The 27,710-nt window shown below is 41.9% G+C and overlaps 1 long non-coding RNA gene across 1 annotated transcript in view; it reads left to right on the plus strand.

The window, feature by feature from the left end:
• Positions 1 to 27,710, plus strand: part of LOC308495330 — a 79,059-nt gene that overhangs the window by 4,290 nt on the left and 47,059 nt on the right. The window contains exon 2 of the long non-coding RNA XR_013992975.1: positions 20,320 to 20,543. This is a non-coding gene — a long non-coding RNA (uncharacterized lncRNA). The remainder of the gene's footprint in view (positions 1 to 20,319; positions 20,544 to 27,710) is intronic.

Genomic DNA, 27,710 nt, shown 5'->3' on the forward strand with positions numbered 1-27,710 from the left:
ACATCGTAAAAATAAAAACTAAAAAAAGTCGTATTCTGAATCATCAGTAGTTCTGCTTTATGAATGCAGCCATTTGGATTCACTCTACAGCTCTCAGTAAACAATTGGTGATGTGTGGTTAACTTTTCCTTTGAAACATTTAGAGGTGGATATGTGTGTGGCAGGATAATATTTGAAGGAATGACCCATATGTTAGCCTAAAAGAAGCCTCCTCCCCCACCCTCACCACACCTCTCCTCTTAAGCCAAATAGTCAAGACTTGAGCCATCCATTGCCCTGAGGGGAGGACTCTCAAGAACCCCAAAACAAAAATGTCAAATTCTTGGCTCTTGAATTCAAAAGCAGAGGTTCAGATATAAGATCTGAAAGAATATGTATATAATTCAGTTTGCTTCCCTAACTCTCCTCCTGCCTACGTCCCATTAATTCCAGCAGTAAATTCTGAGTGATCTCAGATAGAGCATGGTAAGGTAGCCTGGTCCCTGCAAATTGGCCATCAGGAAGTCCTGTGGAGGCCAAGATCATGTCATGCCCCCAGACCATGCAGCTGCCACTCAAAATTCAAATTATTTCTTTTCAAAAGACACCATATACAGAACGGAAAAGTGAGGGGGAGGAGAGAGTAACTTGACAGTGGAGAAATCTAGCAAACACTACCTCAGCTGGGTGATCAAAGTCAACATCAACAGTGACAAACCATATTGATAGTATGTACCCTGGATATGATGTGATGAAAATGGCACTTTACCTCTGTGGCCTTCCTCCCTAAGCCCATAACCCCAGTCTAATCATGAAAAAAACATCAGACAGATCCCACTTGAGGTGCATCCTACAAAATATCTGACGAGTACTCAAAACTGTCAAGTTCATCAAAAACAAGGGAAGTCTGGGAAACTGTCGCAGCCAAGAGGGGCCTAAGGAGACATGACAACTGAATGTACTATGGGGTCCTGCAACAGAAAAAGGAAATCTGAATAAAGTATGGATTCTATTATAGTTAATTATAATGTATCAACATTGGTTCATTAATGGTGACAAATGTACCATACTAATATATAAATGTTAATGATAGGGAAAACTGGGTGTGAGGTATACGGGAACTCTGTACTAGCTTCTCAATTTTTCTGTAAATCTAAAACTAGTCTAAAAAACAGTCAATTAAAAAAAGTACCATAAAGTGAAAATACAAGCCACAAAATGGAAAAAGACAAGTTGTGTCCAGAATATATAAATCACTCCTACAAATCAATAAGAAAAAGACAACCTGACAGAAAAATGGTGGCAGACTTGAACAGGTGCTTTACAGAAGAGGAAATCCCGAAGGCCAGTAAATATATAAAAAAATGCTTAACCTCATTAGTAGTTAAGGGAATGCAAATTTGAAACCATGAGATACCACAACACACCACTAGACTGGCAAAAGTCTGACCATGCCAAGTATAGGCAAGGGTATGAATCAGCTGAAACTTTCATAACATGCTGGTAGGAGTAAAAATTGGTACAATAATTTCTGAAAGCATTGCTTATTAGTTTAAGATACACATATTCTATAACCCAGCAATTCCATTCCTTGGAATAAAGAGTACGGGAATATGCACTTACATGAGCCAGAATGCATGTACTAGAATGTTCATAATAGCCAAAAACTGGAAGAAATTTAAATGTCCGTTAACAATAGGATGGATAATAAATTACGGTATATTTCATATAATGGGATACTATAACAATGAAAAGGAATAAGTATAAATAACATAATACCACATACATTATATATCATCTCGATTATACTATATGTCACTTATATATTATATGTTATATATAAATATAAATAAGAAATGAACAGTGTGATTCCATTTATATAAAGTTCAAGAACAGGCAAAAAGAAACTATGTTGTTTATGGCTATAGCATAGGTGGTCAAAGTATACAGAAAAGCAAGGAAATGATTACCATAAAAATCTGGGGGGTGGCGGAAAGGGGGATGTGTCTGAAAGGGACATGCAGAAAGGTTTGGAAATGCTGGTCATTGCGGAGGTGGTGGTCATTACCCTAGTGTTCATTTCATAACTATCCATATTCTGAACATTGATGTTCATTGTGTGTGATATTTTACAATAAGGTTTTTAAAAATCTAGTTTGTTTTTTTGTATCCTGAGAAGGCATATCTCCCTTTGACTACTATTGTATGTGATTTCATTTTATGTTTGGAGAATCTTGTTTTACAAAACATGTCTTCAGTGAGTGTGGAAGTGTCCAAAGGCCAGTGTTGTGGTTGGCATGTTAACAGCTGTCTTCCAAGAGATCTTAGGCATGGGATCTACCATGGGAATTCACCACAGGGCACCGTCCAGGCCTCAGCCTTCCAGTTGGAAAGCCCCAGGTCCATCAGGTCCTAGAGTGACTCTGACTCCATGGCATTGACCCAAAACAATAAACTCATAAGATCTTAATGTTGCAAAGAGCATTTTGTTAATTTACGATGAGCTGTATAAGTATGTGGTAGTCTACATATTCATGTCAACCTAATCAGTGTATTGTCTCCCCAAATGCAAGTGACACGGGAATCCTACTTACTCGAAATTAACTTGGTGGGTATAAAATCAGAGCAAATATTTAATGCGTTAGGCTCTGTTGTACGCACCTGCACCGCTGGAACTACTCCCCCACCCCAGGCAGACCGGATATTTGTGTCAGACTGACGGGGCACGGGAATAAGCCACTTTTTGGGGGTGACTGCATATACCTCTCCATTCATGAGAGCTTCCCAGTCGCTTCCCTGGTCCCTGGCATGTTTCTTTTCCTGATTAAAGCCTGAGTGAGACAGAGGGCAATCTTATTTTTAAGTTTCAGTGGGCACTTTATCTCACTGAGCCACTGGATACTGACTTCTGTGACTTTGGGATAGTTCTCTCCAACCCCCCCCCCCACCAGAAACCCAATCAAAAGCACAGTGTCCTCTGACTCTATGATGATAGAACCCAGAATATTTGGTATCTCTGAGAGTGAGGGAGGAAAACTGAGACGGGATACAAGGGAACTTTCTCAGGTTATGGAAATGTTCTGTATCTTGATCTGGATGGTGGTTACATGGAGGGATATACCTAGATGAAAACACAAGCTGTTCACTTAAGATTCGTACATTTTACCATATGCAAGTTACGCCTAAAAAGTTTTAAAAGTAGAGTATTATCAATTTGCACCTAGTGGATGAGCATATTTACACTAACATGAATAGAAGCCGTCATGTGTTTTAGTTTGTCCATTCACTCACTGATTTATTCATTCAGGTATCCAATGTTGTGTGTTTACAATGTGCTCTGTGAACTCTGGGCCCTGCTAACTTAGAGCTGAAGCTCGAAAAAAGAGCTGAGCGTTTATGTCCCATTTGAGGGGAGAAAGAGGGGAAAAGCTTCTTTTCATACGGTTCACCTCCAAGTTAGAAGGGGCCAGTGATCACAGAGCACATTGTAAACACACATTGGATAGATACATCAATGAACAAATGAATGAATGAACAAATTAACAAATGATGGCTTCTATTCATACATGAAGAACAAAATGGAGGGAACCTGCTGGTGAAGTGAGCACAGTAAGTTCAATTTCCAGATAATAACAAGGTCAAGAACAGAGCAAGACCATGCCTCAGCCCCAACTGTTTTTAAGTCCGAGTCATTTGAGCAGGCCCTCTGCCCTCTACTTCCCCCATCAGCTCCCCTTCTGTCTTCTGCCTTCCCCGTCCCACTTTGGCCCCATGGCCTACCCACTCTTTCTCTTAACCACACCCTGATTCCCTTCTCTCTCAGGTCTTCTCTTAGAATTACTGGGCAAAACCCTGATCCTGCAACCATATGGCTGCCCACTTTCTCTTCCTATAATAGGCTGCTGATTGCTGCTGTGAAAACGCCTCTATCCCCACAGGTTGGCTCTCAGCTGGGCCCCCAAACCTTCCTGACCATCCTTTCTCCTGACCTTGTCGCGGCCTCCTCCCTTCCTCCCCTGCCCCCACAGCTATTTCAAGCTTCCGGCAATGTCTTCAAGCCCCTATCCGCGTCTCCCCCTTTAGGAGACTACATGCCTCGCCCCAGCCAGCTGTTGGGCATCCATCCTGCTGACCTTAAGGGGAAAGAGTCTCCACTTGGGAGCTGCATTGGTGATTACCGATCCATTACCAGCATCAGGAAACCAACTGTGCTCCCTCTTCTCTCATCACCTCTGACAGCTACTTCCCCTTCTTATGAATGAAAATCTCCCTTCTCCAGATACCCTCCCTTACCCTTGGGAGAGCCACCCCAGGAACTCTGCACACGGCAGCCTGTGGGGGCGCCTTGCACTGACCCAGCCATTAGTGAGATTAGTGAGAGCAGAGAGGGCAGCGTCTCAGTCTGGCTTTGGGCTGTTGCTGGCATTCCCCCCCCCACCCCCCCTTCCCGCTTCCTGTGCCTGGGGTTGAGGAAAGAAGCCTGGAACAGACTCAGCCTCCTGTTGGTAACTCACCTGTTGTTCAGTCTGGTCTGACATTTGTTCTCTTTGACCATTGTCAGACTGTCTCTTGGTGCCCAGATCGGCCTTCCACTTGCAGTTTGCTTGTTTGCTTGTTGTAATACACTTTTTAGTTTAGAATAGTTTCAGGCTTACAGACAAGTTGTAAGACAGTATAGAGTTCCCACATACCCCATACCCAGTTTCCTCTATTGTTAATATGTTTGTATGGTTTATATTTGTCATAACGAATGAACCGATAGTAGTGCATTATTATTAACTAGAGCCCATACTTTATTCAGAGTCCCTCAGTTTTTACCTAATCCATCTGGAGTTTTAATTCATTTCCTTCCTTTCTCTGCTCCTGAACTTGCCTTGGTCTGGGCATGGTGCTCTCTGCCCCCCCCCCCCCCCCCCCCGCAATGGCAGCACCAGCAGAGGAGCCTCTCAGTCCTGGAATCCCCAGCCATCTGCAGTTCTGACCTCACACTCGCACCCTGTGCTGTCACAGTGTTTCCTGCAACTGTCGCGTTCTTCCCTCTGGTACTCATGTTAAGTCAATTTCTACCGAACTGAAATAGTTCGATACATACTTGGCTTAATCAGAAATAATTTGGTTACAAGTGACTCATTCACTTACCTTAAGACCTTAACAAAAACAGGGATCCTGTATTGGCAGGACCTAAGGGTATATAACAACGGTGTTGCCTAAGGAGCTCATAAGAGCGCTGACTCAGTTATCCAACTACCCGTGTGACCTTGGACAAGTAACTTTACCTTTCAGGGCTCAGTTTCTTCATCTGTGAAATGGGGATAATGACAATAAAGGTGTCAACCGCATAGGTTATGTGAGGATTACAGTTAATACACATACAGCACTTAGAATAGTGCTTGGCATAGTGAGCGCTCAGTTATCCTCAGCTATAATGATGGTGAGGATGAGGATGATGATAAGGGTATCTCAAGGAAGAACCAAGGGGTAGGAGAAGCATCAGAAACAGGAAAGAAAAATTGGAAAGGAGTTTCCTCTCTCTTTTTTTTTTTTTTTTTAAAGATTTTATTGGGGAAGGTGAACAGGACTTTATTGGAGAACTGTGTACTTCCAGGACTTTTCCAAGTCAAGTTGTTGTCCTTTCAATCTTAGTTGTGGAGGGCGCAGCTCAGCTCCAGGTCCAGTTGCCATTGTTAGTTGCAGGGGGGCGCAGCCCACCGTCCCTTGCGGAAATCGAGGAGTTGAACCGGCAACATTGTGGTTGAGAGCCTGCACTCCAACCTCCTGAGCCATCTGGCACTGGCCCATGTGGGAATCGAACTGGCAGCCTTCAGCATTAGGAGAATGGAGCTCTAACCGCCTGAGCCACCGGGCCCACCCTCATTCTCTTTTAAGGCTACAGGGTCTCTCTCTTTCCTGCTTTTCTCTGAGTGAGTCCTTCTTCTATCCTCTGCAAGCTGGGACACAGGGTAGAAAATGAAGCTGGTGTCTAATGCCCCCAAGCTAGGCAGCTCAGTGTTGGTGTTCACATTCCAACTTTACGGAAGAGAGAAACAGAGAAGCCCCCTGGGGTCAGGCAACCTCCAGGGGTCCCATCACTGTTGACATGTGGGGGTAACTGTGCTTATTTTACTTTAAAATGTCTCACCTATCTTGCATGGCAGGAGGTAGAGATGTGTCATACTCTTTTTAATAGGTGCATAGTATTCTGTTGTCTGTGTTATGATGTCTGTGATTTATTTGAGACGGGCAGTGTGTTAGAAATGTGTATGTTATTTAGTTTCAGCTACCAGTCAGTTGTCCTTTACAGGAATGCACACTCCAGGAGCGGTCAGCTAATTTTAATCAGAAAAGTCACCCTCCAAATGCTTCATCCACTTTTATCTCCAATCAACATCAGATGTTTCGCTAATTGCCATAATGATTGGTCAAGTGAATATGCACAGTGATATTCAAAATGGGCTTTTATTGTTGACTTGAGAAGTATTCAAGGTATATGGACTGGCTGAACTGTTTCAGAGATACTCCTCACATTTGCACAAACAGAATGATTGAATTTAGACAGACATATAACCTGTGCTCAATGGCACCTGGGGCTAGATCTCTAGTGGGGCCTTTGTCCAGCCATGAATTTGGACATTCTAGTTGCCCGATGCCACCTACAAGACTAATGGGATCCTGGATCTAGAATTCTGTAGCCTTCCCCTCAAATGAACCTTGCACACGAGGACAGAGTTCAGACTCCTTTGCATGCACAGAAGAGCTCGTACCACTGTTGCTAGGCCTGCTTGTTAATGTATACCTGGAGGACTTGGACCTGGGAACTGCTTTCGTTATCACCTGGTGGCAAGGTGGGGAGCAAGTTGGCCTCGTCTACCTGGGACCACTGGCAGCTACCAGAGAGCCTCATAAGAATACCGGATCAAACAGGCCTTGGTCAGTTTGTGAACATTATGAATGTATCATAATTTAACTTTCCGAACCTGTTTCAACAGACATTTAAAAGGCTTCCAGTGTTTTGCTTTTACATGAAATGCTGTAGTACCATCCATTTCACAAAATGTCTGCATACATCTTTTTAATAACTGCATAATATTTCATTGTGTGGATGCACCCTAATTTATTAATTTCATCCCCTATTTTTGTATCGTGGGTTTTGGCAGAATCTAGATCTGAACTCAGATCTGCTTGAGGCCAAAGCCCAGGTCTTTCCCAATATTTCTAGACAGAATTTTGGGGAAGATTGAACCTGGGAGTAAAAGTACCAGGAGTTAATTGTGGATGTTGCTCTTTTCCCAGTTCCTGTTTGGTTGGGGACTCCATAGCAGACCTCGCTTGACTTTTTCACCTCTCTGGGTTAGCTGAAAATGATTCTCCACCCTTGTGACAGCTATGATTTTCTGAACAAACACAAGAAATCCTGTTGTTACAAATCTAATTTTCAAACCCAGGAAGGTGCCAAGCTCAGATTGTCAGTATATGAAGTTAAATATAACCTCATGCACTGAGAAATATATTTAACATCCTAATTAATAATTCAGAGCATCAAGTGCAGTGTGGAAAGATATTATGTGTACACTGCTTGTTTGTGGGAAAATTTGCTACCTTAACTGCCTTATACTCCCCTTTCACCCACCAACCAGAAAGCAAACCAGAGACCTTTGCCAAGAAGTGGCAGTAGACTAATAATAAAGGGCAAGAAGAGTATTATTCTAATTTACCAGTGATAATGCCACTAAACAGAGAAAAACGTTTTCAAATCCCATCTTCTGAGACAATGGAGATTTTGATGTGGATTTTTGCCTTCATTATAGTGTTTTATAGTCTGTGTTCCTAAGAACTGGGTCAGATTTTGCATTATATCTGTAATTTATTATCGAGTGCCTGATATTTACATTCCTAGGCAAGCAGTATATATAAAGACGTTTTAATACTGGAGTTTTAAGTTAGAGGAGTTTTTTTTTTTTTAATTGAAATAACAACTCACCCCCTCCCTACCCAACATTCTATACATAGTTCAATGTAACAATTTTTTCTAAATGAATTCATCTGCGATTTCCCCTCCTGCAGATTCAGTCTTTCCCACTCCACACATCTCTTCTCTCCTGCTCCCAGCCAGCCAAAAGTAAGTTCTATTTTTTCTGATCCTCCAGAGTACTTTATAATTCTTTATCTTATACAGCAGGGTGCCTCCTTAGTTGGAATTTTAATTTGTTTCTAGGCAAGAGAAGTTGCTTGTTAAAAGCTGTCTGGGTCCTGTTTATAAGTTTATCCAGTGCAGTGTTATTTGTAATTGGAAAAGATTGCAAACAACCGGAAAGTCCACCAACAGAAAACTTTCGGTTAAATAATTCACAGTCCATTCATACTTTGGAGTATTCTACAGCTGTAATTAGAACAGAAAACCCTATATTTGTAAAGATATACTGTTAAGTTAAAAAAAAAATCAAGGAGCAGAACATTGTGTTCTATATGCTACCATTTATAGGTAAAAAGGAGGAGAATATATGTAGATATACCGGGGTGCCAAAAAAATATATACAAGTGGACACTTTGGTCCACGTTGCTCAAGCAGTAGTTCGCCGTAATCAGAAGTGTCTGGACACTGATGGTAACCACTTTGAGCACCTCTTGTAATTGCAGAAGTCAAGCGTGACTTGTATTCACCCCTTTTTATTGGTATATATTCAGTATTGCAACTTTAATACAGTTTTTTCCTTTCTTAAAATGTGTGTACACTTTCTTTGTCACCCTCTATATGTGTATTGGCTTGTGTAAACAAAATATTTCTGAAGGAAACACAAGAAACTGATAAAATTGGTTGCTTTTGGGGAGAGGATCTGGGTGGAAGGGAGACTTTATATATCCTTTGGTATCTTGTGAATTTTGAACTATGCAAATGTATTACGTGTTTAAAAAAATAAATGAACAAAATGAAAATTAAACAACAAACACAAAGAAGGCAAAACAATGACACTGGCTGTCTAGGAAGAGGCAGCAGGTTACCTAGAAGTTGACCTTGGTTCTGAGAGGTCCTTGGGCCACCTCTCTTAGCTATGAAAATGCACAGTGACAGACAGCCCAGGAGAGGGGTATAATAAGACCTTCCTTTGTGGCTGGATGTGGCTTGCCTCTCCCAGTAGGCCTTGGTATACAGTGACTGTCGCAAGGTAAATTTGTGTGGGGACAAAGAGACTTCTAAGATTATAAGGAACTGGGCCCAAGTCCTTCACGTTTGAGGAATCTCCTTTCCTTGATGAGTTGAGAGAATCCTGGTGGGGGTCTGCTGACCAGAGAGGGGAATTGGGAACCCCTGAGGTAAATGCACCAAAAAGGAAGAAGCTTGGCTCAATACCTTGGTGTTGAATGTTAATGAAGGTGGATTCTGGCCAGGGGTGCGGCTGGGCATGCAAGCCCCACCCCCAGGTGTTGTGGAAACAAAGGCTGTTTCAGGGCAGAGTAAAAAGCCGTACACTTGGCATCCCAGCTCTTAGTACCTTATCCCAGGTTTCCCCAGACATAGGGAGTTGGCCTTCCTTGGAGAGCCACTGGGGCCTAGACAGGTGCTGGATTAGCAGTGAATTAGGGTGGTTGGACCGAACAAGACCACTGGTTTTCATCAGCAAAACTCAGGGGCAGTCATGGCAGCAGAAACAGAGGGGACCTGTTGGGAGACTGCTCAGATTCTCTAGTTCTTTCTCCTCCAGGTGTTTGGAAGCAGGACTGGGATGGAGTTGGACCAGCACTTTGGATAATTTACCTGGCGAGGGGCCCCAGGAGAGAAACTGGACTTTTTATTAATCCGGGTTATGTGGACCCTCAAGCGGTTAATTTGAAGGGGAGCAGAATTTGCCACCCCAAAATACGCCTCTTTGGCACAGGATTATTTTAGGCTGATTATTTTTCAGAAACAGTAGACATAGGATAAGCTCTGAAAACTGAGTAGAAGTTAGTCTTCTGTAAGGGACATTTACATGTATAGGGGAAACATTTGTAAGGGTGTCTCCCTCTCTGTACCAGGACAGAAAGAGGAGGATGACTCAATCTGTAGAAATTCTTATTCTGGGAGAAGGCGAGGACCTAAATTTGCTTAATAACCTTACCCTTGTTTATTGTGTTTTGCCTGATAACCTCCCAGTAACTGGCTCCCCACTTCCAACCTCTTTTGTCTTCAACTGAAGGTGGTATGTAAGGTGGTGGCTTCAGCCATTTCTGGAAGTTACTCAGTTTTCCTGGGTCTCTCCCTTGTGTATAGGAGGTATACATGTTATTAAATTTCTGTTTGTTTTTCTCCTGTTAATCTGTCTTTTATAACGGGGTGTGTGTGGGGGGTGTTCTTAGCCAAGAACCTAGAAGAATAGAGGGGAAGTTATTTTTCCTTTCTTACAGACTAAATTATATTAAGATATCATCGTTAATTATTTTGGGGGTGATATTGGTATTGCAGTTATGGCTACAAGGATTCCTTCTCTTTAAAAGATACATACTAAAGTATTTGTGGATAAAAGAATATGATGGCTGGTATTTGTTTCAAAAAATCAGTAGGAGCACTATTTACAGTACCAAGTTGTGGAAACAACTGAAATGCCCGTCAGTAGATGATTAGGTAAAGAAATTGTGGTACACATATACAATGGGATATTACTCTGCCATAAAAAGAATGCACTCTTACCATTTGTGACAACATGGATGGATGGACCTTAAGGGTATTATGCTTAGTGAAATAAATCAGACTGAGAAAGACAAATACCATATGATCTCACTTATATGTGGAATCTAAAGAACAAAATAAACGAACAAAACAGAAACAGACCCATATATACAGAAAACACACTGATTGTTACTAGTGGGAGGAGGGTTGAGGGGCTGGGTGAGAAAGGTGAAGGGATTAAGAAATACAAATTGATAGTTACAAAATAGTCATGGGGATGTAAAGTACAGCATAGGGAACATAGTCAATAATGTAAAAACTATACATAGTGTCAGATGGGTAGGGTGGTAGACTTATTTGGGTGATCATTTCATAAATTGTATAAATGTCTAATCAGTACGCTGTACACCTAAAACTAATATAAAGTAATGTTGAATGTCAATTATAATTAAAAACAATAGTCATGGGGATGTGTAGTGCAGCACAGGGAATGGAGTCAGTAATGTTCTAATAACTATGCACCGTGTCTGGTGGGTAGTAGAGTTGTTGGGGTTATGACTTCAGCTATATAAATGCCTGATCACTATGTTGTTCTGTACGCCTGAAACTAATTTAAAAAATAGATTTTAAAAAATCCGTAGGGAGGAGGTAGGGGAAGGAAAAAGTGGGTGGGATATAGATAAACTGAGATTGGCCATAAATTGATACTAGTTACACTGGGTGTTGGGTACATGGGGGTTTATTATACTACTCTCTCTCTTTGTGTAAGTTTGAAAACATTAAATGTTTTAAAAAGTGTTTTGAAAAGAAGGCCACGTGAACTTATTTAACCCCAAACTGATCAAATCTGTCTACCAAGTATGTCTGTGCTATTTGTTCCTGGGGTCCACTGATCTCTTCAACTCTAGTGTCAACTCCCTAAAGTGCAGAGCTTGTCTTAAACATCTCTCCATTTCAGCGCTTCAATTTCTTGCTGAGCACATGGAGGCAGCAGAGGACAGTGATTAAAAGGAAGAATACTGGCATTCATTATTGTTCAGCTTCGGCTTCAGGTGTACAGTGCCGTGATCAGGGATCACATCATCCCCGAGGTGGTCTCCCAAATGGGAGACGTGTCCATCGGATACCCTACAAAATCTTTACAACATTATTGATTACATTCCCCAAATGAGTTTTCAAAACCCCGTGGCCATCTTGTGGTTACCGACTGTTTTCTAATCCCCTCACCTTCCCCCTTATCCCCCCCCCCCATCTAACAACCCTCAGTTTTTCCTCTTTGTCTCCCAAACTGTTTCTGATTAGTTCATTCACTTATTCTTTTCTTTAGATTCCACATATGAGTGAGATCATATGGTATTTGTCTTTCTCTGTCTGACTTATTTCACTTAACAATAATGAATGCCAACTATAATTTTATATACCTTATATATCTATATATATATATGTATGTATATACTTACAAGAAGCAGAGTACGGCATTAGGAATAGAGACAGTGGAAATGTAATGGCTGTGTGCGATGTCAGAGGGACCGTGGATGGGGGCGGGGGGTCCACACAGTGTGAGGCATATAAATGATAAACGTCTAAGTAGTACTTTGTCTTGTGCACCTGAAACTAATAAAAAAGAAAAAAAGGAAGAATACTGGACATAATGCCTGGAGCTCACATTTGGGCGTGGCCACTTAGTAACTGGGCAAGTTACTCAGCTTCTCTCTGCCTCAGTTTCCTCAATCTGTGCAACAGGAATAAAGAAAATAATATACCTTAAAGGCTGTTAAAAGGATTAAACAAGATTATATAGAATAGTATAGTACCTGATATATAAAAAGGCTAAAAATGCTTATTATTATCATTATTAATATTAGGCACTCAAAGAGTATTTACGAAATATGAATGCCTGGATGAATAAAGGTATGTGAGATAGTATGATTACAAAATCTATAATTTTGTAATTTGTCTTATTTTAAAAACGTATTCAATGTTTTCTAAGGTCCTTAGTTTTCTAATAAAATTTTGAAATTAGTTAAAATTTGCCATCTTTTTTGTGATTAAACGTATTTAATTTGGGGTCTCATTTGCAATAATAATGGGCATCCAGAAGAATTCATTCTGAAAATTTATTATTTAGCATATACTTATTGGTATTCTATAGCCTCTAACTTCAAGGATTTCTTAATGAGAAATGTGAAGTTTATACTTTCAGCTAATTTATTTTTGAGAAGATGAGATACTTGTTCAACATAAAAATGGGGATGTACTTTTCTCCCATACTTTGTTAAGAAAAAAATTAATTCAATTAAGACTCAACCTGGGGGGAAGAGAGAAATGAGGAGTTTCTCATCAATGGGTATTAAGTTTTAGTTATATAAGGTAAAGAAATTCTAGAGTTCTGCTGTGCAGCATTGTACCTAAATAACAATACTGTATTGTGCACTTAAAATTTTGTTGAGAGTATACATCTCATGTTAAGTGTTCTTATCACAATTTTTTTTAAAAAAGGCTCAACTTTAAAGCTTCCAGGCAGAAATCTGTGCGTCTTTAAGTTTTGCAATAAGCAGTAAGCACCACAAAAGTGTTGAGCTAAGAAAGCTTTTGCAAACATAAGCTTTCTTAGTCTTGGCCAAAATGTTGCAGCTGAAAAAATGCAGTTTCACAGGGAGGCCACCCACCCCAGGTGGAGTTGGGTAGAGAGGCTGGAGTGGGTCAGGCCGTATCTTTGAAACCCTCAAATGTGATGTTATCAGTTTATCCAGAGTGGATGCAGCTCTTGGGGCTGAATCATGTTAGGTAAACTTGGGGACCAGTGGGTATTGAGGAGACTAAAGTTTTGCCACCCAAAATGTACCTGTTAGGATATTTATTTTGTCGCCATAAGAAATGTCCAAACCTGTAGAAAATTTCTGAGTCTGAGCCAAACTGACAATTGGCAGGAAGCAAAATCTCAACGGATAGAGAACATGCTCCAGAGAGTGGCAGTTTTGCATCTTATTTTATACATTAGAATCAAAGGAAGAGACGTAAGGAAGGTTGCATGAAATCCATTGGTGGTAGATTAAGGGAGCGGGAGAAAGCAAAGTGGGGACATCTCTGGGATTGGATTAAAAGTAAAATGGAGAGATACACACTTCTTTTACATTGGTGGGTACAGGATAGTTAATAATTAACATTTACAGCACATAGAGATGGTATTGGGGGAACAAGATAACAATGAGGGGTTCTGTGGTCTGCTCTGGTGTGGTTGGGTGTGCCCTGAGGGGTCTGGAAATAGAGATTACTTGACATTTCAAAAGTAGGTTATCTTAGATGCAAAAAGACAATAGACAGGCTCATTTACAGTAAACATTGACCTTTATCAAGGAAGCTACAGGCCTAGGACTTCACAACCAAACATGACCCGCTTTTAGTTAGAAATTTTTATGTTCAGACCATCCTATGTTGTTACTTCTGGTCCTTGAGTTCATAGGGCCCGCCATGCTGGCCTCCCCTGAGCTTGTCAGGTTTAGTGTGTGGGCCCTTTTTTGTCCAAAATTTTAATCTGGTTATTAAGAAACAAAAGACTCAGAAAGAACCTTTGACCCTCCCCCTTTCCTGCCTAAAGAGGTTCTGAGGAAAAAACCTGCTTCAGGAAGGGAACCTTAGCACATTAACTTTAGCACATATGCCATGGACAGGAAGAAATCTAGCAAAGCATGTTTCTTCTCCTCTGTCCCATTGTTCCTGGATTGCCTAGCAGGAATTTGTTTGCCATATGTTCTGCTCTTTCTCAGCTACCTGTGAATTGCCGATTTCCCCTTTGAAATTCCCTTTTCTCCTTTGCCCAGCATGGGAGGTAAGCCTCAACTACTCGCTGCATTTTGGGTCTCATATCTATGACACCCCCTGCATGTACATTCATAATACATTTTGTGCATTTTCTCTTGTTAACCTAATTGTTAATTTGATTATTAGTCCAGCTAGAAGAACTTAACACAGGGCATGAAAGATTTTTTTCACCCCCACAATATAATAATAGCTACAATATGGTTCTCAGTATGGAAGATACACTGGTGCTTGGCTTCCACTAGACTGTTTGCAGAAACCTATATTATCTTTCCTAGATACCCGCCAACCACACACACAAACTTGGGACTTCATCCCTTCTGATTGACTAGGATAGCATCCCTAGTCTGACCTTTGTGCTAGGAAATCAGTCTTCGAAATAGGAAAGTGGTTTTTGGTGACCTATTACTTACTGCCTATCAAATAATCTCAAAATTTAGTAATTTAAAACAACAGCAATCCTTATTATCCCTCATGGTTCTGGGAATTAACAGGACTCAGCAAAACTGGGTCAGTAGGAGGGTTAGAGTGTACAAGCATGACTATAGGGGGGCAGAATTTCGGAATGAGGGCAGAGTTGGCTACAGAAGTGATATGGAAGCCTGGGAAATTACAAAGAAAAGCCAAGGGATTAGAGGTGGGGACATAAACACATGCCCATGTTCTTTATGTTCTAGACATGATAGGCTGGTGTGGTGGCTTTTAAAACAGGTTTGAAAATCCTTTGACACATCAAGAGATGCAGTTTAATTCCTCTCCATTTGAACATGGGAGGCCTTAGAGATTTGCTTCTAATGAATAGAATATGGTGGAAGCGATGCGTGACTTTCAAGGCTGGATCACAAAAGGCAGTATGACTTCTGCCTGACTCTATCCCTTTTGGAACACAAGTCTTTAGAGCCCTGAGTTCCATATAAGAAGTCCAGTTACCCTGCAGCCACTATACAGAGACCGTAGAGGGGTAGAGGGACACCCAAGGAGGCCAGTCACGCCAGCTGCCAGCTGCGCCGAGTCTTCTCAGCCCAGGCGTTAGACATCTAAGTGAAGAAGTCTTCAAGATGTCCCTAGCCCCAGCCTTTAATAGAAAATATATAAAATGTTGTGCCCAACAGAGAATACATATTCTATTTAAACAATTGTGGAAAATTTATAAAAATGAACCAACTTGACCTTCAAAGAAAATCTGAATATATTCTTAAAAAAGGTATCATGTAAGCCATGTTATCTGACCATAATACAGTAAAATTAGAAAATAACAAGAACAAACAACCCATATAACTCTATCCTTTTGGAAATTTGAAAATATCCTTTCTCTCACATAAATCAACAAGAATAAGCAAATATTTTATCTAGGAAGGAGAAGATGTAATACTAATTTAATGATGAGCAAAAAGGAATCCTTAAAATAGGGAGAGGAGTACTAAAACATGGATTGTATGAAAACAAACAAACAGAAAGCAATAAGGAAAATGTATTATTTAAACACTATAATGGTTGGTTAATTTGGAGGTTCAGTGACCCATCTTCTTTACACATTTCTGCTCTGCCATCCGCAGTTGTCAGTGCCTCCCCTCATGCTTACAGTATGGCTGCAGCAGCTCCAGGCATCGCATCCTCACATAACACCCCAAGGTCAGAGGGAGGCATCATATCTCTCATGCTCCTTTTTTGAGAGGGAAACCTTCCTTGAAGCCTCCCAGCAGACTTCTCCATCTTAATCTTTGGTCAAAACCTCACATTTCCTTTCCTGCACCAATCACTGGCAAGGGGGAATGGAATTATTGCAATTGGCTATGATTCCTCAGGATTCACCCGAGGCTCCACCTCTGGCTGGGGAAAGGCCCAGCCTCTCCTGAGTCACAATGCCCTTCATAACTGAACAAAATCTGGGTTTAGTAAGTAAGAGAATGGCTGTGGGGTAAGGGACCAGTAATGTCTATCATAACCTCCCACTCTAGAGACTGCTACGTGCAGCAAAATTTAATATATTCCCTTTCTTTTAAAAATATTTCATCAGTTTGAATGAACAAAACTCTCAAATATTAATAGATTTATTAAATAACATAAATTGAACAAATTAAACTTTTAAATCTAGTGAACTTAAAATTCTCCTGAATATTCTGGTACCATACATAGATAGTATAATTTAAATTTAAAATCCTAAGTCTATATCAATGACTTATTTTTTTTTAAAGATTTTTATTAAAATATAGCTGACATACAATATATTAGTTTCAGGGGTACACCATAGTTATTCAACATTTACATACGTAAAGAAGTGATCACCAACATAAGTCCAGCAGCCATCTGACACCGTCCGTACTATCACGGTATTATTGACTATATTCCCTATGCTGTATATTGCATCGGCAAGACTTGTTTGTTTTATACCGGGAAATTTGAACCTCTTATTCCCCTTCACCTCCCCCCCGTTTTTAAATTTTTCAATTAGAATTGACATTTAATATTATTTTATGTTAATTTCAGGTGTACAGCATAGTGGTTAGACATTTATATAATTTAAGAAGTGATCCCCTTGACTGGTCTAGTACCCACCTGACACCATACATAGTTATTACAATATTGTTGACTATATTCTGTATACTATACCCTACCTCCCCATGACTACTCTATAACAACCAATTTGTGCTTCTTAATCCCTTCCCCTTTTTCAGCCATCTCCAAACCCCTCCCATCTGGCAACCATCAAAATGTTCTCTGTATCTATGAGTTTGTTTCTGTTTTATTTGTTTGTTTATTTTGTTCTTTAGATTCCACATACAAGCAAAATCACATTGCATCTGTGTTTCTCTGTCTGACATACTCTACTCAACACAAGACCCTCCAGGTCCATCCTTGTTACCCCAGATGGCAAGAACCCATTTCCTTCAATGGACAAGCAATATTCCATTGTACAAGGTGTGATTAAAAAAAATACAGAGAATATTTAAATAAAAAAGTATTACAGTAAAAGACACGTTCCCATTAATCCCCCTCAAAATACTCCCCCTCACTTTGAGCACACACTTATCCCATCATTCTTGCCACTTTCTGAAGCAGTTCTAGAAGTCCTCTTTCATGAGTGTCTTTAGTTGCACTGTCATGGCTGCCTTGATGTCCTGAATAGATTGAAAACGTTTACCTTTCATGGTCATTTTGACTTTGGGGAAGAGCCAGAAGTCTCATGGTGCCAGATCCAGTGAATAAGGTGAATGAGGACACACTGTAATGTTTTTATTTGCCGTACCAGAAGTGATGTGTGACACGGAGCGTTGTCATAATAGAGGATGAAACTGTTTGCCCATTTCATGTTAATTCGTTGTTTGTGATCCATGATTTATGGCACACTTTAAAACACACCTTCTCTGTTTTTGTTTTTTATTGGGGAATATGGTATTTCTCCAGGGCCCATCAGCTCCAAATCGTTGTCCTTCAGTCTAGTTGTAGAGGGCGCAGCTCAGCTCCAAGTCCAGTTGCTGTTTTCAGTCTTTAGTTGTAGGGGACGCAGCTCACTGGCCCATGTGGGAATTGAACAGGCAACCTTGTTGTTGAGAGCTTGTGCTCTAACCAACTGAGCCATCTGGCCGCCCCACCAGAAGCTCAGTGGCAGCTTGTTGTCTTCAATCTAGTTGTGGAGAGTGCAGCTCACTGGCCCATGTGGGAATCGAACCAACAACCCTGTTGTCCAGAGCTCGCACTCTAACTAACTGAGCCATCCGGCTGCCCCAAAACACACCTTCTCTCTTGACTGTAGCGCACAGTCAACTGATTGCACCGAACAAGTTGAAACTTGTCACATACTGTTACTAATGTTCGAAGCACCGCTTCCCGTGTTGAAGCTCCCTGCCTTTCAGTTGGATGGCACTCGGCAGCAGCATTCACCATTTTTTCTTTTTATCACAATGGAAAGGCTCCGTATCACACACACATTGCTTCTGGTATACGGCAGTTACTGTCAAAAACATTGCGGCGAGTCCTTATCCATCTTATTCACCGAATCTGGCACCATGTGACTTCTGGCTCTTCCCCAAAGTCAAAATGACCATGAAAAGTAAACGTTTTGAATCGATTCAGGACCTTGAGGCAGCTACAACAGCATAACTAAAGACACTCTCGAAAAAATTCCAAAACTGCTTCAGAAAGTGGCAAGAATGTGGGGATGTGTGTTCAAAGCGAGGGGAGTATTTTGAGGGGGATTAATGACAATGTGTCTTTTACTGTAATACATTTTTTTCTGTTAGATATTTCTTTTTTTTTTCTCCTTCTTCCGCTTGCCTCCCCCACTCCGGTTCAAGCCGTTGTTTGTCAGTCCAGTTGTGTAGGACACAGCTCCCTGGCCCATGCTGGTGTTATGCGTCTTGCTCCTCCCTGCTGAGGCAGGCGGTTGCGAGTCATCAGTCTGCCGCTCAAAGCAGCTCACGGCAGCTCTCACCGGCTGCCGGCCACTCATGCTGGCCACCAGCCACTCTTGGCAGCACACCGTAGCCTACCGCAGCACACAGCAGCCCGTAGCAGCACACGGTAGCCCGCGGCTCCTCATGGCAGCCCAGCTCCAGGGAGAGCCGTCCTTCACAATCTTAGCTGTAGAGGGCGCAGCTCACTGGCCCATGTGGGAATCGAACTGGTGACCTCGCATTAGGAGCATGGTGCTCCAACCACGTGTGCCACCGGGCTGGCCCGTAAAACATTTCTTTATTTAAACATTTACCATATTGTTTGATCACACCTTGTATATATGTACCACCTCCTCTTTATCTACTCATCCATTGATGGACACCCAGGCTGCCTCCACATCTTGGCCATTGTAAACAAGGCTGCAATGGACATATTGGCTGCATGCATCCCCTTGAAGTAGCATTTTGGGTTTCTTCAGATAAATTCAGAAGTGGGTTACTGGGTCCTTCTTTGTCTCTTATTATAACCTTTGTTATTAAGTCTATTTTGTCTGGTATAAGTATTGCTACCCCAGCTTTTTTGTTTTGTTTTGTTTCCATTTTCATAAAGTATCTTTTTCCATCCCTTTGCTTTCAAGTCTTTCTATCTGAAATGAATCTCTTGTAGGGAGCGAATGTAAGGGTCTTGTTTTCTTATCCATTCAGCCACCCTGTCTGTTGATTGGAGTATTTAATCCATTTACACTGAAAGTAGTTCTTGGTAGATATGTAGCTATTGTCATTTTATTCATGTTTTTTTATCTCTTTTTTTTCAATCTTAAAAATGTCCCTCTAAGATTCCTTGTAACTCTGGTTTGGTGTTGGTGAACTCCTTTAGCTTTTCTTTTTTTTTGTCTGGGAAGCTCTTTATCTGTCCCTCGATTCTAACTGATAGCTTTGCTGGGTAGAGTAATCTTGGTTGTAGGCCCTTGCTTTCCATCACTTTGTATATTTTGTGCCAATTCCTTCTGGCCTGCAAAGTTTCTGTTGAGAAATCAGCTGACAGTCTTATGAATGCTCCCTAACTAACTGCTTTTCTCTTGCTGCTTTTAAGATTCTTTCTTTGTCTTTACCCTTTGGCATTTTAATTATGATGTGTCTTGGTGTGGGCCTCTTTGGGTTTATCTTGTTTGGGGTTCTGTGCACTTCCTGGGCTTGTATATTAATTTCCTTACCAGATTAGGGAAATTTTCCATCATTATTTTTTCAAATAGGTTTTCAATTCCTTGCTCTCTCTCTTTTCTTTCTGGTAGGCCTATGATGTGGATGTTGTTATGCTTGATGTTGTTCCAGAGGCACCTAAACTGTGCTAACTTTTTGTATTCTTTTTTCCTTTTTGCTGTCCTGTTTGGGTGTTTTCTGCTACCTTTCTTCTAAATCTCTGATTTGATCCTTTGCTTCTTCTAATCTACTATTGATTCTCTGTAATTTTTTTTTTCATTTCAGTTACAGTAGTAACTCAGTTTTCAAACGTCTCCGTTGACAAACATTTCGGTTTACGAACGCTGTAAACCTGGAAGCAAATGCTTCAGTTTTCGAACACGCCTCAGAAGTCGAACATGTCACACCGCTTCTGCTGAGTGCAAGACCCTGAGTCCTAGCTGTTGGCTGTTTTCAAACATTTCAGAACTTGAACGGTCTTCCGGAACAGATTATGTTCAAAAACCGAGGTACCATTGTATTGTATTCTTTATTTGTGAATGGTTCTTTATGTTTTCTATCTCATTTTTATGTTTCCTATCTCTTGGTTAAAGTTCTCCCTGAGATCATTGAGCATCCTTATCACCAGTGTTTTGAACTCTGCATCTGGTAGATTGCTTGTCCCTATTTTGTTTAGTTCTTTTTCTAGAGCTTTGTTCTGTTCTTTCATTTGGGGCATGTTTCTTTGCCTCCCCATTTTGGCTGCCCCCCTGTATTTGTTTCTATGTATTAGGTAGCGCTGCTGTGTCTCTGAGTCTTAATAGAGTGGCCTTGTATAGTAGGTGTCCTGTGGCGTCCAGTGGTACAGTCTCCTTAGTCACATGAGCCATGTGCTCCAGGTGTGTCCCTTGTGTGTGTCCCTGTTGTAGTTGAGCCTGGGTTGCTGTTTGCACATCAGTAGGAGGTGGTGACTCTGCAGCTGATTGGTTGTGAGGACTGGCCGTGACTACAGTGGAGGGGCTGTTGTGCCGGGGCTGACCCTATGGAGCAGGGTTCGCATTAGCAGGTCGCTAGTGCTTACCCAGCCTGCCCTTTGGGGATGATGTCCCTGGACACTGCCAGGTGATGCTGCGGCTCGGTCCGAACCAGCCACCAGACATGCCAGCACTGGCACTGGGCCACCTAGGAAGGGCCTTGCCACAGGCCAAGTTTAGCCATAGCCTATGCGCTGTTTGGGGCCACCTGGCAGGAGCCACAAAGCAATCTGCAGATGGCTGCCACCCGTGCTTGGCTTAGAGGTGCCTCAAGAGGCCAAGATGCAAATCGAGGCCGGCTACTGCTAGCACCAAGCTTGGGGTTGTTTAGCAAGAGGTACAGGACATGCTGAAGCCAGATGCTACTTTTTTAGGGTTTGTGAACCTTTGAGAGATTTTAGGAAAGTCTGCAAAATGAGCCACGACAGGCCGTTTGTGCAGAAAAGCCACTAGAAGTAGCTTGGGTCGGCCCAAAAGTTGGGTGAGCAGGGTCTCAGAGAATCAGAGCCAATGAACAGTGTTAGCCAAATCAGTGGAGGTCAGATATGATGGCCGCCTGTGTCTGTACGCTGGGCTGGGGAAGGGCTCAACAAAGAAACAATGGCTTCCACTAGTTCATACCTCCAAGACAAAGCTGCCCCTCTCGCCCTCACCCTGTAGCCAGACAACTGAGTTCCTCCCCGTATGTCCCTGGTGCCTTTTGAGCTGCTACCCCAGTGCTAGAGTTCAGAGCAAGTCTGTCAGCAAGTATGTCCATGTGCGGGCCCTTTAAGAGGAATGCCTGGGACTTTAGCTGCCCTTCGTCTCACTCAGCCACAATCTCCACTGGTTTTCTCAGCCAGAAATTATGAGGAATTCTCTCCCTGGCACTGAAACCCTGGGCTGAGGAGCCTGGTGTGGGGCTGGGACCCCTCGCTCATCCAGGGGTTATCTCCGCAGCCAAGATATCCATCCCTATTTTTAATGGTCCCATGTGAGTGTGGGACCAGCCTGTTCTGTGTCTCTGCCCCTCCTGTTAGTCTTGAGGTGGCTTCTTCTGTATGTCCTTAGTTGTAGGACTTCAGTTCAGTGAGACTTCAGGAGATTCTCAGTGATGGTTGTTCTGTAGTTTAGTTGTAATTTTGATGTGGTCATAGGAGGAGGCAAGCACAGCGTACCTACTCCAACATCTTGACAGGAAAATCTCAGTTACATATAGTCACATGGCTGTTACTTGAATAGGCTAAATCTTCTTAAACATTACAAGTACATAATATACCCAATTTGCTTAGATGTTTTACAAGAAAATAGGGGCCACACCTAAACATTTCTAAATTTGATTACAAATCTTTCCGGAGTCAAAAGATGTTACCTGCCAAGGAATATGGTTATCATCCCAGTGACACGAAGTTACTTTTGACCAGAAATTTTGGCCACACATGAGCTGTGGAGGTGCAGAGAGCCGAACAATTCCTCTCATTCCCACTAAGGAAACCATTATACCATCTTCTCAGCCTGCTCGAAGTTGCAAAGAAACCCACATTGACATTTAGAGTTGCTATGTCAATGCTTCTATAACTTCAAGAGGTGGTCATGGGCCCCTGACGTTACCTGAGTCCTCAGTCTTCTCACTTAAGTCTGCAAGACCCACACAGGCTAAGTAAGCCAATTGATTCTTCTGAAAATTTTAATTTAGCCATTCTTCTTTCTTTTTTAAGTTATTGGGGTAACATTGGTTAATTGTATTACGGAAATTTCAGGTGTACAACTTTATAATATGACATCTGTATAATCTATTGTGTGCTCACTACCTCAAGCCTAATCTCCTTCCTGCCAAATGATTCTTTATTTCTTTGACTTTTAAAAGGTATTGTACCTGTCTAGGTCTAAAGACCTTTGAACTTTACAGGAATTCTGCATTTTTTCATGGTCTCAGGACCACTCAATACTTCCAGATATTAAAATGATATTCAACTGAATTCTGGAAATCTCACATGGTTTTGTCTGTATAAGGTCTCCACTACATTGGATTTCATGGAAAATGTTTTAGAAAGGTGTGTGAATAATTCTGTGATCAATTAGAGTATGTTTAGTGTTGTATCATAAACAAGGAAGAAAGCAGGAAGAGAAAGAGGAGGGGATGGGAAGAGAGAGAGTGACAGACACAGGGTTTCTGCTTGGCAGTGTCTCACCATCCAGAAATGGAACTGGGGCTTGATTCCGAGCACATCAGGACAGCTTGGAGAAGAGAGAGATGCCACATCTCCTTACAACTACTTAAGGCTCAAAGGGTGTGCTTGCATGGATGGGCAGGCCACCCAGCATTCATCTCTGATTATAGGGTTCTGATTGATCCATTTTTCTTGCCTCCCTGGAGAAAAGTGCCTTGCTAGGTGTTCTTTGTCAGGCTTCCTCTGCAGGCCATCCTCCTTGTGATCCCGTAGTGTGCTAGCCAGGGGTCATTCAAGTTTTCTGTTATTACCCAGGAATATGTGCAGCCCAAAGAGAGAGCCTCCACCTTGCCACAGAGAACCTGACTCTGGGGGTGACTGCCAGGCAAGCTGCACAATGCTGTGGCTGTGGTTGCTCTTTCAGCATCATAGGGAGATGCTGCTGCTGAAATGTTCCTTTGGGCATCTCTGACTTTCCTTCCTTCTTCTGGAAGTACATCCCTTAAGGAGTTCCTTAAGTGAGGGTTGGCTGCTGGTAAAACCTCTCACTTTTTGTTTTCCTGAAAATGTCATTATTTCATCCTTTTTCTTGAAATACAGTTTATCTTGGCATAAAATTCCGAGTTGACGGGTATTTTCTCTCAGCACTTTAAAGATAGCATTCGGTGACAAGATAATTCAATGAGGGAAGAAGTCTTTTCAACAAATAGTGCTGAGACAATTGTATACCAATATGCAAAAGAATGAAGTTGGACTCCTACCTACTACCATATACAAAAAGTACTCAAAATAGATTTAAAAATCTAACTGTGAGAGTTAAAACTATAAAGCTCTTAGAGGAAAATGTAGGGATGAATCTGCATGACTTTGCATTTGGCAATGGATTCTTCGATATAACACCAAAACGTGAGTAACAAAAGAAAAAATAGATAAATTGAACTTTGTCAAAATTAAAAACTTTGGTGCTTCAGAGAACACCATCAATGAAATGAAAAGACAACATATAGAAAGGGATAAAGTATTTGAGAATAATATACTTGATAAGGGTCTAGTATCTAGTATCAAGGTCTAGTATATATAAAGATCTCTTACAACTCAATAATAAAAAGACAACCCAATTTAGAAATGGGCAAAAGAATTGGCTACACATTTCTCCAAAGAATATATACGAATGGTCAATAGCATATGAAAAGATTCTAGACATATTTAGCCATTAGGGAAATGCAAATCACAATGAGATATTACTTCACACCGACTAGGATGGCTATAATAAAAAAGACAGATAATAAGTGTTGACACGGATATGAAGAAATTGGAACCCTCAGACATTGGTGGTGAGAATGTAAAATGGTACAGCTGCTCTGGAAAACAGTTTGGAAATTCCTCAAAATGTTAAACATAGAGTTATCATATGACCCAGCAATTCTATTCCTAGGTATATACCCAAGAGAAATAAAAACATATGTCCACACAAAAACTTGCACATGGATGTTTATAACAGCATTATTCCTAACAGCCAAAAGGTAGAAACAACCCAAATGACCAAAAACTGGCAAATGGGTAAATAAAATGTAGTATATCCATACAATGGAATATTATTTGGCCAAAAAAAAGAATGACGCACTGATACATGCTACAATGTGTATAGACCTAGAAAACTACGTTAAGTGAAGGAAGCCAGTCACAAAGGACCACATATTGTACGATTCCATTTATATGAAATGTTTAGAATGAGAAAAATCCATAGAAGTAGAAAGTAGGTTAGTGCTTGCCAGGGACTGGGGGGAGAAGGGAATAGGGAGTGACTACCAATGGGTAGTGGGTTTCTTTTGGGGGTTATGAAAATGTTCCAGAATTAGATAGTGGTGATGTTGCACAAATTTGTGAATATACAAAGAGCCACTTAATTGCACACTTTAAAACAATGAATTGCATGGTATGTGGAATATATATAATCATTTGCTGTCTTCTGGTTTCCACTATTGCTGTTGGAAATTATGCTGAAATTCTAGTTGTCATTTATAGGTAATTGTGCTCCCCTCCTACCCCGGCTGCTTTAGAATCTTTGTTTTTTTCTTTGGTTTCTACAGCTTCACTGTGTGTGATGTGGATTCGTTTTTATCCTATTTGAATCTGTTGGGCTCTGGATCTGAAGATTCATGTATTTCATTAATTTTGGGAAATTGTCAACCATTATTGCCTCAAATATTGCCTTTCTTCCATTTTTTTTTTCCTTCAGAGACACCAGTCAAACATTTACTAGACTGGCTCAGTCTATCCTCCATATCAGTGAGTCCCTCTTTTATATTTTTCATCTCTCTTTGTTGCATTCTGGATCATTCTTGGAACTTTGTATTAATATATTTAACCGCTGTCTCCATGTTTCCACCTGCATACCTAATAGGATCTCGCCTATAGCATGTCTAAAACTATACTCCTACTTCCCCCCACCTGCTCCTCCCCCTGCTTCCCCATCTCAATAAATGGTAACTCCCTTTTTCCAGTTGCTCAGACCCAAAACCTGGTGTTATCTTCACCTTTGCTCTTTCCTTCATGCCTTACATTCACGTGTATCAGCAAATGATGTCACCTCTACCCTTATATCTTATATGTAGAGGAGAGAAATGCACCCATCTGTTCCAGAAGGAAGAACATCAGCCACAATGTGAAATTGAGACCCAATTCCTTAGCAGCAGAGTAAGAGAGAAGAGAAGCCTGTGTTTTTGACTAGATATCCCTCTCTGGGTCCTGAACACAAGCCTTTGATCTGCAGAGGACATTCTTCCAGGAGCATTGATCTCCTCCATAGACCAAACTATAGACCAGAAACTGTTTATTAAGCAGAGAATTAGAACAAATTTCCATCAAGCTACAGAGGCCTAATAGATTGGTGTCCTTCACTTAAGGCCTCCTTATAAAGAACGCAGGCCAATCATCCAGAATTAGTCACCCGCAGGCCCCCATCCCAACATCGAGCCCTTATGCCCTAAAAATTCTGCTTGAATCTGTTCTCTGGCCTCAATCCTCACCCCCAGGCCTTGGTTTGAGCCTCATTGTCCCTTTTCAGGGACACACACAATGCCCTTCTACCTGGTCTCCCTCTAATCTTTCCCCTGCCACTTTATATCTGCCCTCCCACGGGAGTTATTCTCCTAGAAGGACTTTGTCTCTCACTACTTCTCTGCTGGAAAACCTCCCTTGGTTCTTTAGGTTTGAGCATCAAATCAAAATACCTTAGCCTGTCATTCATACTCCACACACCGTATGCTTCAGCTACTCTGAACCTCTCTCCACAACCTCTGCACTGTTTGATGTCCTTGGGAGTATCGCTTCCTCTGTCTGAAAGGCTTTTCTACCCCCTGTCTGCCCGGTAATCACATACTTGCCCTTTAAGAGCTAGCTCATATGTCACTTCCTCTAGGAAGCCTCTCTGGATTCCTCCAGTCAGCGCTCCCCTCTTCTATAGAAATGAAGACAGTATAGTGCATTTATTTGCTTGCACCTACCTCCTCTGTGACATGTGGAACACGTTGAGGGCAATGACCCTGCTTATTCATCTTTTAATCCCAAGAACCTAGCACAGTGCTGAGCTCATGCAAAGTGCTCAAAAAGGATTTGATGAATGAATGTATGCATGGAGTAGATGAATGATTGTTTGACCATTGTGGTAGACTGCCATTTGGTGATGCCCAATGAGTCTCGCCCCCCTGGGGAATGACACCTGTCATTTTAGCTCACAACTCAGTGGGCAGAACTGATCACATGGCCTTGCCTAACTGCAAGATGCAGGGGAAGGGGGAGGCAGGGAAGTGTGATGCTATCAGCAATGGGATTGGCAGACAGCCCTCAGCGCTCGGCCCCTTCAGGGTCTGCCTTGGCTCCAGAGAGCACCTCACCGAGGTCATGGCCTTCTGTGGTGGGCCCTATCCATTGACCAATGGCTACTGAAATGTAAAAATCTGGCCATTGAGGTGCAACTCAGAACAACTCAGAAGGGCCGTTCTTGCTCTAGAGCTTCCCGTGGGGGTGGCCGAGGCTGTCAGTAGGCCCACGTCACAGCTGACTTGGCCCTCTGCCCTCCCTTCCCTGCTTCTTTCTCCTTTCCAAGGGGACTTAATAAACATCCTGCACGCTCACCTCTGCCTCAGAGTCTTCCGGGAGAACATTTAGGTGAGTTCATTTGCCTCCCCACACCTGGCTTCCTTCATCTGTGCCGTAGTTGTGGCAACACCTTCCTGGAGGCTTGTGATGCAGATGAAATGAGAGCCTGTCTGTATAGTCCTGTCCGGGGCGAGCCACCAGGACAGGGGAATGAGTCTCATTAGTATGTTTACGGGCTAGACCTTGCTCACTGGAAGTGACAGCAAATTGCTGCAAGGGATTGTTTTCGTGCTTTAAACCTGCACCTCACTGAGTGCTGCCAGGCCACGCTTGTTCCTCTGAAATGTGTCCTGTGTCTGCCAGAGTCCCTCCTGCTGTGCCAAGGCTGGTAGTTCAGCTGTGCTTGCTCAGT

This window comes from Rhinolophus hipposideros (assembly GCF_964194185.1).
Source record: "Rhinolophus hipposideros genome assembly, chromosome: X".
In the NCBI taxonomy this organism is placed as follows: Eukaryota; Metazoa; Chordata; class Mammalia; order Chiroptera; family Rhinolophidae; genus Rhinolophus; species Rhinolophus hipposideros.